Below are 13,228 nucleotides of genomic sequence, written 5' to 3'. Positions count from 1 at the left end.
CGCAACAGTTAGAGGGTATTTTCTGCGTGGGGCGCGTGGCACTGTAAATGACCTGTTGAGAACCTGTGAGGCATCCTTAAAAGGCACTTCTATGAGGGTGGGTGGCAGTATACAACCATTTCTTGTTGCCAGTAGGTGGCGCTATCCCTATAACTCAATAATGGAACGTATATGTCTTCAGGCCGGGATTCTTATCCAGCTTGTGAAGTTTGGAGCAGATTGGAATATGTAGAGTCAAGTTACAACAGCCTCCTGTGTCATGTCGTATGCCTCGAATGGTTGAGGTTAGGTTAGGTCGTCTGGCAGCAGGTCTCACGAGAGTTTTTGCAGATCTCAGATCAAATTTCGCAATTTACAGGCTCCCTTCTAGTCGCTAGTCTGGAAGCGGAAAATCAGGGCTAAAGTCGAGTAGAGTGAACTCGCTATAACCAAACTGCCAATCACTGGGCATTTTCATAATGTAATAATCACATTTAGTTCCAACTCGAAGGGACTGGAAGATCTTTACTCATTTGTTGTTTTTTGTTGTACATCTGGACACTTTGTTCAAACTCTGTATAAGCTGAACCTGTTTGTCCTCTGAACACCCACACAGGTGTTTTCAGTTATTCTGGCTGATTAGACCTCTGCTCAGGTTGAAGGTGGAATTCATGAGATCACAAATCTCCATCTACCAGGTGCAATGAAAGCTGACAGGAGACTCAGGAAGATGTCAATACATTACAGTGAGCAGAGATCTAATCAGCGAAATAAACTGAAAACACCTGTGTGGGTGTTCATAGTTTTTAACGCAGGGTGCAGAACCCTAGGATCTATATATATATATATATATATATATATATATATATATATATATATATATATATATATATATATATATATATATATCTATCTATATAGATATATATATATATATATATATATATATATATCTATCTATATAGATATATCTATCTATCTATCTATATCTATATCTATATAGATATAGATCTATATAGATATAGATATCTATATAGATATAGATATATATATATTTTTATTGGCATAAAAAATGTATCAAGGCTCATTGATCTGAATGTTTTTCCAGTTATTAGGGCCCGAGCACGAAAGTGCCAGGACCCCAACGGTGTCCTGGCACGAAAGTGCAAGGAAACCTATTGTTTTTCTAAGGATTATTCTTCAGCCAGCTCCCGTCTCGCAACGTCAAGCGCATTCCAAACGCGATAAATAACATTATTAAAACCACTTTCTGCGGCAGGTTCATGTAATGTCTCGTTCATGGCTCCAGGAACATCGGCTATTAATGACAATGACATTAATTTAACATCCCGTGGTTTGCTGCCACCTCATGGCTGTATTTGAGCGTTCAAAAAGCGCGCAGACTCCGAGGTCCTTTCAGCTGCAGTAGGCCTATTTATGCGTGCGCTATTGTATGGCCTGAATAATCAAGTTGATATTACGAATAAATGCTGCATCATGATTGATAATTTACTGTGAGAATCAAGGTATAGTTATCTATCTATCTATCTATCTATCTATCTTTTATTTATTTGCACATATATAAAGCTGCACAAAATCCAGTCAATGAAAATAAAACAAGAAATGTGTCAGGAGAGGTCAAGAATCCACAGGCTTATATAAAGGACCACCCCCAAACCCAGGAGAAAAAACAACAATATCATATCATATCTATCTATCTATCTAAACTGGGAAAAAAAAGTTCGGAAACTTGTGTTTGGTCGATTATTTCTCTGTTGTTACAATGCTAATTGGCATTGTATTTTACAACGTTGGAAAGCCTGTTTATTTACCTTCACAATGATGTCCAACTTTTAAGGATCATGCATTTGTGGGATGAGCAGCAACAGCTGATTATGTGGGGAGCGCCCAAGAAAAATTTGCCAAAATGCTCTAAACAGTGTATTCTCATAAGGCTACCAGGATGCGTGCAATGACTGCCCTTCACCGTCAGGCCCGTTTGCGCTGGTGTCGACAACACAGACAATGGAACCTGGACATGTGGGGGAATGTCATGTTCAGTGATGAGTCCAGGTTCTGTCTGCCAAAGTTGGATGGCAGGGTCAAAGTATGGAGACGACGCGGAAAACGCTATGCTGATTGTAGCACCGATCGAGTAACAGCTTTTGGTGGGGGCAGTGTCATGGTGTGGGGCGGCATCTCCCTCACTGGCAAAACAAGGCTTGTCATCATTGAAGGCCATCTCAATGCAGTGAGATATCGGGATGAGATTCTGCAGCCAGTGGCGATCCCATATCTCCACAATCTGGGACCTAACTTCATCCTCCGAAATGACAACGCTCGCCCCCACAGAGCCAGGGTTATCACAGACTACCTCCACAATGTGGGAGTAGAGAGAATGGAACGGCCTGCCAAGAGTCCACACCTCAACCCAATTGAACACTTGTGGGATCAGCTTGGGCGTGCTGTACGTGTTAGAGCAGTGGTCTCAAACTCAATTTACCTGGGGGCCGCTGGAGACAGAGTCTGGGTGAGGCTGGGCCGCATCAGGTATTCCACAAAAAAAACAATCTTCTCAAACGTCATTATTAACAGTTCTTTAACTTGAATGGGTTCTTCTGAACATGAACGGTTCTTCTGAACATGAACTGTCCTGAACATGAATGGAACATTGAAGAACATGAACGGTTCTTCTGAACATGGCCTCTATTGCGTCTCCCACTTTTCCTGAAATTGTCTGTGCTCGTCACCAACCTTTCTCTTCACTGCAGGCTTTGAAAAAGACAAGATATATATTCATTCCACTTGGTGTCACTCCGCAATAAAGTTGTGCCTACTGTGTTTGTGTTGCTCTGCAATTACACCACCAAACCGCTAGTTGGCGGCGGCGTCTCTGAGTTTCCTTCTTCTTCTTCTTCTTCTTGTACTACAAACAGAAACTGAGCGGAGTTGGAGCTAATAACTGTTGAACCACAGAACTTTTACTGACATTACTGGAACGCCGAAAAGAGAAAATATATCTGAGTCGATTTGTGTGAACAAACATTGAAAAGATCGAGGCAGAGAGAAGTTGAACTTTCTGAGGTTGTCCGGGGTCCTGGCCGCTCAGCATCGCTGAGAGACTGAACCAATCACAGCTGTTGCGGTCTGCGTCGCCGCGACGTGTAGTTACATTTCTGGAGAGGTGCACGTCAGGCTACGGCGTCGATTCAACGCAGAAGTATAAATCAAGCTTTAATCGAGCTTATGCGATGTTACACGGGCGCCGCCATAGTTGTTGTGAAATGTTTCTCTGCTTGCATCAAGCCCGGCCGATTGCCTGCCCCCGGGAGCCATATACCCCACTGTGATTGGTAGGTTCGTTCAGCTCGGGCTCGCGCAACAAAGGGACCTTCCACACACACAACGCGGCAAAGTGCCATTCACATAAAACTCGCGGGCCGCACTAACATTAAACTTTCATATCAAGGTGGGGGCCACAAAATATCGTCTTGCGGGCCGCAATTGGCCCGCGGGCCGCGAGTTTGAGACCCCTGTGTTAGAGTGACCAACACAACCACGCTGGCTGACCTGCAACGAATCCTGATTGAGGAATGGAATGCCATCCCACAGCAATGTGTGACCAGGTTGGTGACCAGCATAAGGAGGAGGTGCCAGGCTGTTGTGGCTGCGTATGGATCTTCCACCCGCTACTGACGCTCCTGACGGTGTATTAAATGAAGCTTATGCGTAAATTCAGACAGGAAGACTAGGGGTGCAAGCTCATTCATTCTCATTCATTCTGGTTCTCTCTCTCACATGGGCTATTAATATGTCTGCTGATTATGGGCGTCTCTCTTTTCAGCGACCAATCAGAGCTTGCCATATCTCCCTCAACCAATCACATGCTGCTGTCAAAAGTTTAAAAACCATTCTCCTCTATGCGTTTTCAGTGTCAGCATTCAGCACTAACGGACGCGAGCAGCTCGATGTAAACGGCAAATAAATTCACGTACCTTCATCCAGTCTCGTGGTATAACCAGCGACATCTGATCCTCAGCAGAGGAGTTTCTCCCTCTCGTCCACTACTCAGGCAGCTTCATCTGCTACTCCAGGCTACAAACATTGCACTCGCAGTCTCGGTTAAATCCAGCAAACTTTATGCATTCAGCTCAGGCTCGTGCCTCATCAGCGTCTTCAACAGAGTTTGGCTTCTTCATCACAGCCGCCTTGTCACTAGTTCATCCCACCTCAAGCCACTTCATCTAAAGGTAAAGGCTTCACAAAATTCACCAGCCTCATTTCACCTGGCAAGAGGCCACATATCACCATCGAGGAAACGTAGTCATAACGTTTGGATAGCTTCAATATCATGCATCATTTATCCCGCTCCGTATTCAGTCAGAGTTAAAACATTTCCAGGTTCCTCACAGAAGAACCGGCGTGATTCAAAGTCATCTGCTCAATAAATCCACAAGTTCAGCGGGTACATCAAACCGGTGGTCTCACGGAATCCAGTACTTGTAGATAACCAGCTGTCTTTTAACTAGTTTTCGAGGTGTTTGGTCAAACTGTAACACTTTTCATTCTCTCAGCGCATCACGGCACACAAGGAACTATTACCGTAAATGCTGTAATAGCGGTGCACTCTAATTCTACAGCGTACAGGGTTAGACTCTGGACTGAAGCAGCCTTCTGTTCCTAAAATCTGTGACATATATCAAACTCTCGGTTTGCTTGGGTAATCTCGACAACATTATGCGTTTTAAACCCTAGAAATATCACTGCATAATTCATAAAGCATCGCAAATCACGTGGAACCTTAAATCCGTGTATTACGGTAATAAGCACTGCAAGTCTCATACGCTGTCTTCATGCTGTCTCCATCTAGTGGCGCTTGTACGTTCCTACAAGTCCTGTGTAATAGGATTTAATTGCAAGTTAATACATTATAGTCATTATATCAGTTAAAATTCAGAGTCAGTATTGGCTGCATTGGGAACAATTCTTAACCTTTCAGCATATAGTAATTCAAGTGTTCTGAGAGATAACTAGACTTCTGCTCCTCCTCATGGCTCTGTTTCAGGCTTTAAAAGATCTAACCCTCGACGGGAGACTTTGACCAATCACAGGTCTTTTCATTGAGAGAGCGTTCCTATCGGCTGTGCTCTGGTCATGTGAACAGAACTCGGCGTTCCTTCACCGATTTCACAATGGCGGCGGTGTCACAAACTTTTTCATCTTACAGCTAAACTGTGCACTACAAGATGATTCTGAGAACATCTGCGGAAAGAAATGAGCATTAATGTAACAGAATATTGATTCATGACAGCCGGCTCATAGACGGCAGAGGGCCAGCAGACCTCAGATCAGCTCTTACTGCCTGTTTCCTCCCGAGTTGAGGTCTTGCAGATGCGTTGGGAACAATTACAGATAACAGTACACTACAAAATGTTTATGAAAACATTTGAGAGAGAAGTAGGCATTACAGTAACAGAATATGATTCATAATAATCATAGCAACTGGTCTGAAAGTCGGTCGGTGTTGGCAAATGAACGTCTAGTGGCTCTCATGGACGGCAGCTGGAGGCAGATTCAAAACCATGCTCGAAATAAATAAATAAAAGTCTAACATCGTGGTAAAGGAAGGCCCAGTGCCTCGCGGAAACAACGAAGCCTTAATGGCTAATATATACAGGTGCAGCTCAAAAAATTTGAATATCGCAAAAAAGTTCAATATTCTTCGTCAGTTATTTAAGAAAGTGAAAATGTAATATATTATAGACTCATTACATATAAACTAAAATGTTTCAAGCATTTTTTCATTTGAATTTTGATAATTACAACCTACAGCTCAAAAAAAAAGAAAAGGTATCTCAAAATATTAGAATATTTCATAAGATCAATCAAAAAAAGATTTACAATACAGAAATGTCCAACTTCTGTAAAGTATGTGCATTTATACACTCAATACTTGGTATTGAGTGTATAAATGCACGAATTACTGCATCAATGTGGCGTGGCATGAAGGCGATCAGCCTGTGGCGCTGCTGAGGCATTATTGAAGCCCGGGTTGCTTTGATAGCGGTCTTCAGCTCATCTGTAGATTCTCTCTGGGGCTTCAGGTCAGGCAAGTTGGCTGGCCAATCAAGCAGAGTAATATCATGGTCAGCAAACCAGTTAGCAGTAGTTTTCGCACAGTGGGCAGGTGCTAAATCCTGCTGGAATAGGAAATCGGCATCTCCATGAAGCTTGTCAGCAGACGGAAGCATGAAGTGCTCTAAAATGTCCTGGTAGACGGCTGTGTTGACTTTGGACTTGATGAAACACAGTGGACCAACACCAGCAGATGACATGGCACCCCAAATCATCACTGACTTTTGAAACTTCACACTGGACTTCAAGCAACTTGGATTCTGTACCCCTCCACTCTTCCTCCAGACTCTGGGACCTTGATTTCCAAATGAAATGCAAAATGTACTTTCATCTGAAAGGAGGACTTTGGACCACTGAGCAATGGTCCAGTTCTCCTTCTCCTTAGCCCAGGTAAGATGCTTCTGACGTTATCGCTGGTTCAGGAGTGGCTTGATACGAAGAATGTGACAGCTGTAACCTGCTTCCTGAAGACGTCTGAGTGGTGGCTCTTGATGCACTGACTCCAGCCTCAGTCCACTCCTTGTGAAGCTCTCCCAAGTTCTTGAATCTGCTTTGCTTGACAATCTTCTCAAGGCTGCAGTCATCCTTGTTGCTTGTAAACCTTTTCCTACCTCACTTTTCCCTTCCATTCAACTTTCCGTGAACATGCTTCGATACAGCACTCTGCGAACAGCCAGCCCTTTCAGCGATGACCTTCTGTGGCTGACCCTCCTTGTGGAGGGTCTCGATGATTGTCTTCTGGACAACTGTCAAGTCAGCAGCCTTCCCCATGATTGTGGGTGTGTGTACTGAACTAGACAGAGATACACGGTATTTATTCTGTATGAATAGTAATTTACTGAAACTCAAAATGAAATATTTTAATAATTTGAGATAACTTTTTCTTTGTTTTTTGAGCTGTAGGCTGTAATTATCAAAATTAAAATGAAAAAATGCTTGAAACATTTTAGTTTATGTGCAATGAGTCTATAATATATTACATTTTCACTTTCTTAAATAACTGACAAAGAATATTGAACTTTTTCGTGATATTCAAATTTTTTGAGCTGCACCTGTATATACGATGGCTGTGACAAGCATCGGCGTTCCGACGCCGAGAATGTGAATGCATTCGACGAATGTATTCGACGTGGAAACAACGTCACCTCTGGCATCACCTCATAACCACGGTGCAGCTACGGTTCAACTGGGACCATATGGCTGGGGACGCGTCGCCTTCTGACATATGCTCGATCACACGATCCACTTTAAACAGTGTTTAGTCATGGCTGACCTCATCTCAACATCACACACACCTGTGCAGTGGAATAGCGGCATACATTCTTCTTCACGAGCAAGCAAATTACACAGTCTCAGTTCCCACGGACACGTCATCCGTGGGGTTTCTTTTGGGGGGAGAATATAACAGTACGGTCTCAGCGCCAGCCTCCCTTTGGCTCCAGCGTTCATCATAGGCTCTTGGGCTACATGTCGGGGCCTTCATCGGAGCACAATCACATTGGTTCATGTGTCCCTCAATCATTGGCATCCCAATGGTAAACTCTTCCGATTGAACGGAGGCATCACACGCTCATCTGCACAGAGGGTCATCACGACCTATCTCAGCGGCAACAGCAATTTGCGGATCCTCGGCGTCATTCAACAGATCATGTTCATGCATATAACTGGTGGTGGTTTTCGTTTAGCGGCTGCATGCTGCTAATCGTCCCTCTATTCGGCTGGTTCCGGTTGCAGCTGACCTCGGAATTCATCAGGTATCATTCAGTTTAATTAATTTGGATTATCGCAAGCAATTCTTGGCCTTTCGGCTAAACTCAAGTATGGGTTCTTTATTACTACATATTCACGTTTTATTTTGCAAATGTTTATATTCATCATATTTCAGGCGAGTGCTTCGTATCATCATTTCTAATAAATGCTTTCATTTATTATCATCGTATTCTCAACCTTTTCATAACCATACAGTCTCTTCTTATCTCATATTCAACTAATCATTGAATCGGATCTGGCCTTAGTACACTTCAGATCGAACGGAAGCATCACGCGTTCCTCTGCACAGAAAGTCATCACGACCTTCACACAAATAACAGCAGACAGCAGATCCTCTATATTCATGCATATAACTATATTTATGCATATAACTGGTGGTGGTGTTCAGTTTAGCGGCTGCATTGCTGCTAATCGTCCCTCTATTTTATCTGGGTCCTGTTACAGCTGACCTCGGCATTTATCAAATCATCTGTTCAGATTAATTAATTCAGATCAATACAATCAATTCATTAACTTTGAATACTCCTACACTCTTATTATCTTATATTCAGCTATTTCTATTATTCACAGCTAAGGTAATTATTCCTATTCACTCATATGCTGGTCTATTATGACCTCTCTATTGCTCTGGTCTATCGCGACCTCTCTATTGCTCTGGTCTATCGCGACCTCTCTATTGCTCTGGTCTATCGCAACCTCCTTATTGCTCTGGTCTATCGTGACCTCTCTAATGTTCTGGCTATCGCGACCTCTCTAATGCTCTGGTCTTCGTCTGCTTATACCTCCTACGTTCGCCCCGATGTCAACACCATCCTCGCAAATCAAAGATCGTTAAAACTTTGATTTCGGTAAGTCATTCATATAACTGGTGGTGGTGGTTATTTATTCTATTATGCTTTCTTCAAATACTATACTTCATCTCTCAGGACTACTGCTCCACTGGCACCACCTTATTCAAACTATTTCACTCGTTTCATTAATCACACTATGCAATGTTTATTTAAGACTAGAACGGGCACGACGATCATCTTGACATCACATTTCACTTTATTCTATGTAGCAATTCATTTGGGTGCCCTGCATTAATGATCTTTTTAACTGCATGCATTAATCATCACTCTGGCCCGCAGCGACCACCAAATTACATTGGTCAGTGTGGCCGGGCCTCTCAACAAGGTCCGCTTGGCCGGGCGTCTCAAGCGGCTCTCATCATCAACATGACCTTCGTCCCAATAAGGTCCGAGACTCACGTGTCTCATGGTCAGCATGACCTGCGTCTCAAGCGGCTCTCATCATCAACATGACCTTTGTCCCAAAAAGGTCAGAGACTCACGTGTCTCATGGTCAGATTGACCTGCTTCTCAACGAGGTCCGTGACCTGCATCTCTCATTGTCAGCATGACATACGTCTCAACATGGTCCACTAGGCCTTCAAATTTAAATGGTCTATCGAGATCTCACATTACACTAGTCTGATTCGACATCATTCATAGTAGGCTAACGTGCCTTCATAATTTAATTGCTATCATGTATATCATTAACCCACTTATTACACTCGCATGCGACCTTATATTGCACGGTCTTTCGCAACTCCACTCTAGCACTGTTCTTAGGTTAACACAATCACCTGGTCTTGATATTATATCCATATCATGTTCTATCTTTACCTCATACCATGTGAGTTATAATTTGTTTTTTCCTAATTAACTTTATTCTGCTTAAATTTCACAGATGCTGTAAGGTAAGGAGGCGTGCACGTCTTAACCTCACATTCATAGGCAATAAATCAATGTATTTATTCCATGTTTCTTTGGGGGAATATTTCTACATCCTACTACAGCTTCACTTCCCCTTTATTATTTCACATCGGGTCTAAATCGCCAAAGAATGTGCTATTCATAATTTGTGCACTTTGTAATAAATCATCATTCAATTCATATGAGTCTCTCCTGATTGAAATGAAGCTTATGCGTAAATTCAGACAGGAAGACTAGGGGTGCAAGCTCATTCATTCTCATTCATTCTGGTTCTCTCTCTCTCATGGGCTATTAATATGTCAGCTGATTATGGGCGTCTCTCTTTTCAGCGACCAATCAGAGCTTGCCATATCTCCCTCAACCAATCACATGCTGCTGTCAAAAGTTTAAAAACCATTCTCCTCTATGCGTTTTCAGTGTCAGCATTCAGCACTAACGGACGCGACCCTCCACCACCCCATCACCTCCAGATTCATCACATCAGAGTAATCCTGCTCCACTTCATTCATCGGATCTGCATCAGTCTTCACCACCACCACCACCAGTGTCTAGACCCGGGGGGAATATTTCTACATCCTACTACAGCTTCACTTCCCCTTTATTATTTCACATTGGGTCTAAATCGCCAAAGAATGTGCTATTCATAATTTGTGCACTTTGTAATAAATCATCATTCAATTCATACGAGTCTCTCCTGATTGAAATGAATAAAGTGTAAAATAGCCAATATGTCTTGTTTGTTCCTTGTTACTGATAGAGAATTTTTCTTGGGAGCAATTCTGCTTCATATCAGATGATGTGGCTATGGTGCAGTGGCGTAATGCCGATGGTAGGGGGTCCAGAATAAAAGATGTCAATGTCTTCATTGGCGCTATGACGACTGCTCACGCAAGACTTATGCTGTATGACCTCCTGGACAAACTGCAGGAACGAGTGTTGTATTGTGACAGATAGTGTTGTTTTTACATCGCAGCCTATGGTTGGGTTCCTCCCCTAGGTCCCTACTTAGGGGACTTGACAGATAAAATAAACAATGGTGATGTAATCTTTCTCAGGGAGCACACACACATCACAGAGTTTGTGTCGGGGGGTCCTAAGTGCTACTCCTATCGAACGAGACAGGGCAAGACACTGATAAATGCATAGGCATTACATTAAACACAACCAATGCCAAGGTGGTTACTCACAAGTCATTGGCAGGAGAGAGAATAGGGGCCCACTTCATGTCAAACTCGTTTTGACAGGTTGGTATGTCAGGAATGTCCGGAACTAATTGGTGTCCAATGACAGGCTGCCACGTCATACCGGAAACCACGCCCACCCGCCCCTTTTTTCCCACGCTCGGGAGCCAATGAGAAGCGTCTACGTCATGGTAGGCGTATTTTCCCACGCCCCGTGGGAATTTTTTTTATCCAATAAGCTGGGACCATGTGATGGTGGGAAATTCCCACGGTTTGAACCAATGAGAAGTGTGTGAACTTTCATCCAATGAGCTAGGACCGGGTGATCACGTGAAATTCCCACGGGTCTGAAGCAATGGGAGAAAAACATTCTACCTTTAGCCTTTTCACCTTTAGCGTTAACTAAGACGAGGGAAAGGACAGATGTATAGGTCGTAAAACATCTTATGTGAGGGCTATGGGTGTCCGTTGTCCATACATATGTTTGTATATGTTATGTCTGTCAAGTTTAGGTCTATATATGCACGTACAGATATGTTCAGGTATGTCCCGATATCTCCAGTGTGTTGTTTAGTTCTTTAAATGACAAAACTGCGGACATGTCTTTAACAGGTGACAGGGGTATCCGATTAAAAAAAAAAATGTTTAAAGAAAATCTGTATAGTTGTCTGTCTTGAAATACTCTGTCACACCAGCGAGTCTCTTCATACAATATAAACCGGCACGAAAAAATGCAGCACAAACAGCAAACCTCTGGCATGGGTCTTGAACAGACTCCAACCTCTCTGTTTCCTGGTAAGTAATTAAGATTTAAGAATTATTTAAGAATTATTTAACTTTATAATTAGTTATTTAACTTTTAATATTAAATCTTTCTTTCTCTCTCTCTTTCTCTCTTTCTCCAAAAGTTACTCCACAGGAATTTACAAAAATACATTTTACACAAAGGGACTACGGTATGTTTTAAAATGATTGTTTATTTTAAAGCATGTTTTATGTCAAGCAGTACATTTGCAAAGCATAACGTTTTTTAAACAACTGTAAATGCGTTATTTACTTACAGATTTAATCGACCAATCCTGCAAGAGTTTTTCCTGCGAGAAAAAGACCTCAGAGCCAAACGTGTGTTGGGAAAATGTCAGCGATATATCTGAAGATGTCAGCGATATATCTGATACGGAGGAAGATGCATCTACAGCACAGCGGGTCCCAATAGAGGATAACGTTATCCGTGAAAGACATCAAGAAGAAGGAAATATCACAATCCATGCCACTGAAGAGGGGGACCCTTCTTTTCAAAATATCTGGCTGGAAAAGAGGGAAAACTCCTGTTCCGTAAACGAGGGCAATCCCACGTTAAATCCTGACGTTCCATCCGGTGAAAACAGTATAAGAAATCCCGAACCGTCAACGGAGGAACGTGAAGGTAAATAATGAAAATAAAAATAAAATAAAAGGAAATTGCATGTTTATTTCACACATATACGCTGCATAGCGACTGCTCCGTCCTCCCGCCGGATGTTTGAATGAGTGGATATGTCATAGTTATGACGTAATCCTATCGGCTCATTTTCGAAATCCTGCGCCCCTTATGGGCTGGAGTGGTATATACGTTTGTATTTTGTGATTTTATGATAATACTGTGTCCCTTAGGGGCTGGAGTGGTATATACTTTTGTATTTTATGCTTTTATAAAAAAAGTCTTTGAAAAAGCCCCGATAGGAGACCCTATCTATAGACCTTATTTATAGGCTATATTAATATATTTACTAATACTATATACTTTTGTTTCTTCTGATTTTTTTATAGCAGAGGAAGTTGCAGTGACTGAACCTGTACCAGAACCTGCACCTGCACCTGCACCAGAGCCTGAAGCTGAACCTGCAATATGTGTTAGGAGAGCCGGAGGTGATTTTTTATGAGATGTATTTTTTTTGTTATTATTATTTATAGGCTATATTTATATATTTAATTTATATTAATCTGTTTTACAACAGAAGCAGTACGAAGACGTTATCGGAGGCTTTCGATGACCCATCAACAGCAAAGGAGGATGGCCAGAGCCCCCCACACCTTCCGTGACGAGCAGCTATACCTTCGAGGAATCGTTGATATGGTTAATGCAGGGATCCAGGGAATTATTTCCGTATCTCAAAACATGTAAGGTGTGACATTTTTTGAAGGTGGGACAAAAAAAAAAAAAAATCATGTCTGACCTCCCCAGTATTCCGGATGCATTGTATGAAGCTATAGAAGAATTAAATCGAGACTCTGATCAAAGAGGTATAATTCCGTGGGCATTGCATGAAGCTATAGAAGAAGAAGAAGAATTAAATAGAAACTCTGACCAACGTGGTATAATTCCGGTGGAGCATAACCCTAACCTACTCCAACCGACAGAAGAAG

The 13,228-nt window shown here is 42.3% G+C and overlaps 1 long non-coding RNA gene across 1 annotated transcript; it reads left to right on the top strand.

Moving 5' to 3' along the window:
• The first annotated feature begins 12,166 nt into the window (after positions 1–12,166).
• LOC141776298 (uncharacterized) lies at positions 12,167–12,995 on the top strand. The gene is made up of 3 exons (XR_012595736.1): positions 12,167–12,248; positions 12,632–12,730; positions 12,820–12,995. It is a non-coding gene; the product is annotated as an uncharacterized LOC141776298 (long non-coding RNA).
• The last annotated feature ends 233 nt before the right edge of the window (positions 12,996–13,228 follow it).

The sequence above is a fragment of the Sebastes fasciatus genome, chromosome 11, assembly GCF_043250625.1.
Source record: "Sebastes fasciatus isolate fSebFas1 chromosome 11, fSebFas1.pri, whole genome shotgun sequence".
Taxonomy (NCBI): domain Eukaryota; kingdom Metazoa; phylum Chordata; class Actinopteri; order Perciformes; family Sebastidae; genus Sebastes; species Sebastes fasciatus.
This window is presented reverse-complemented; position numbering and strand designations above follow the sequence as displayed.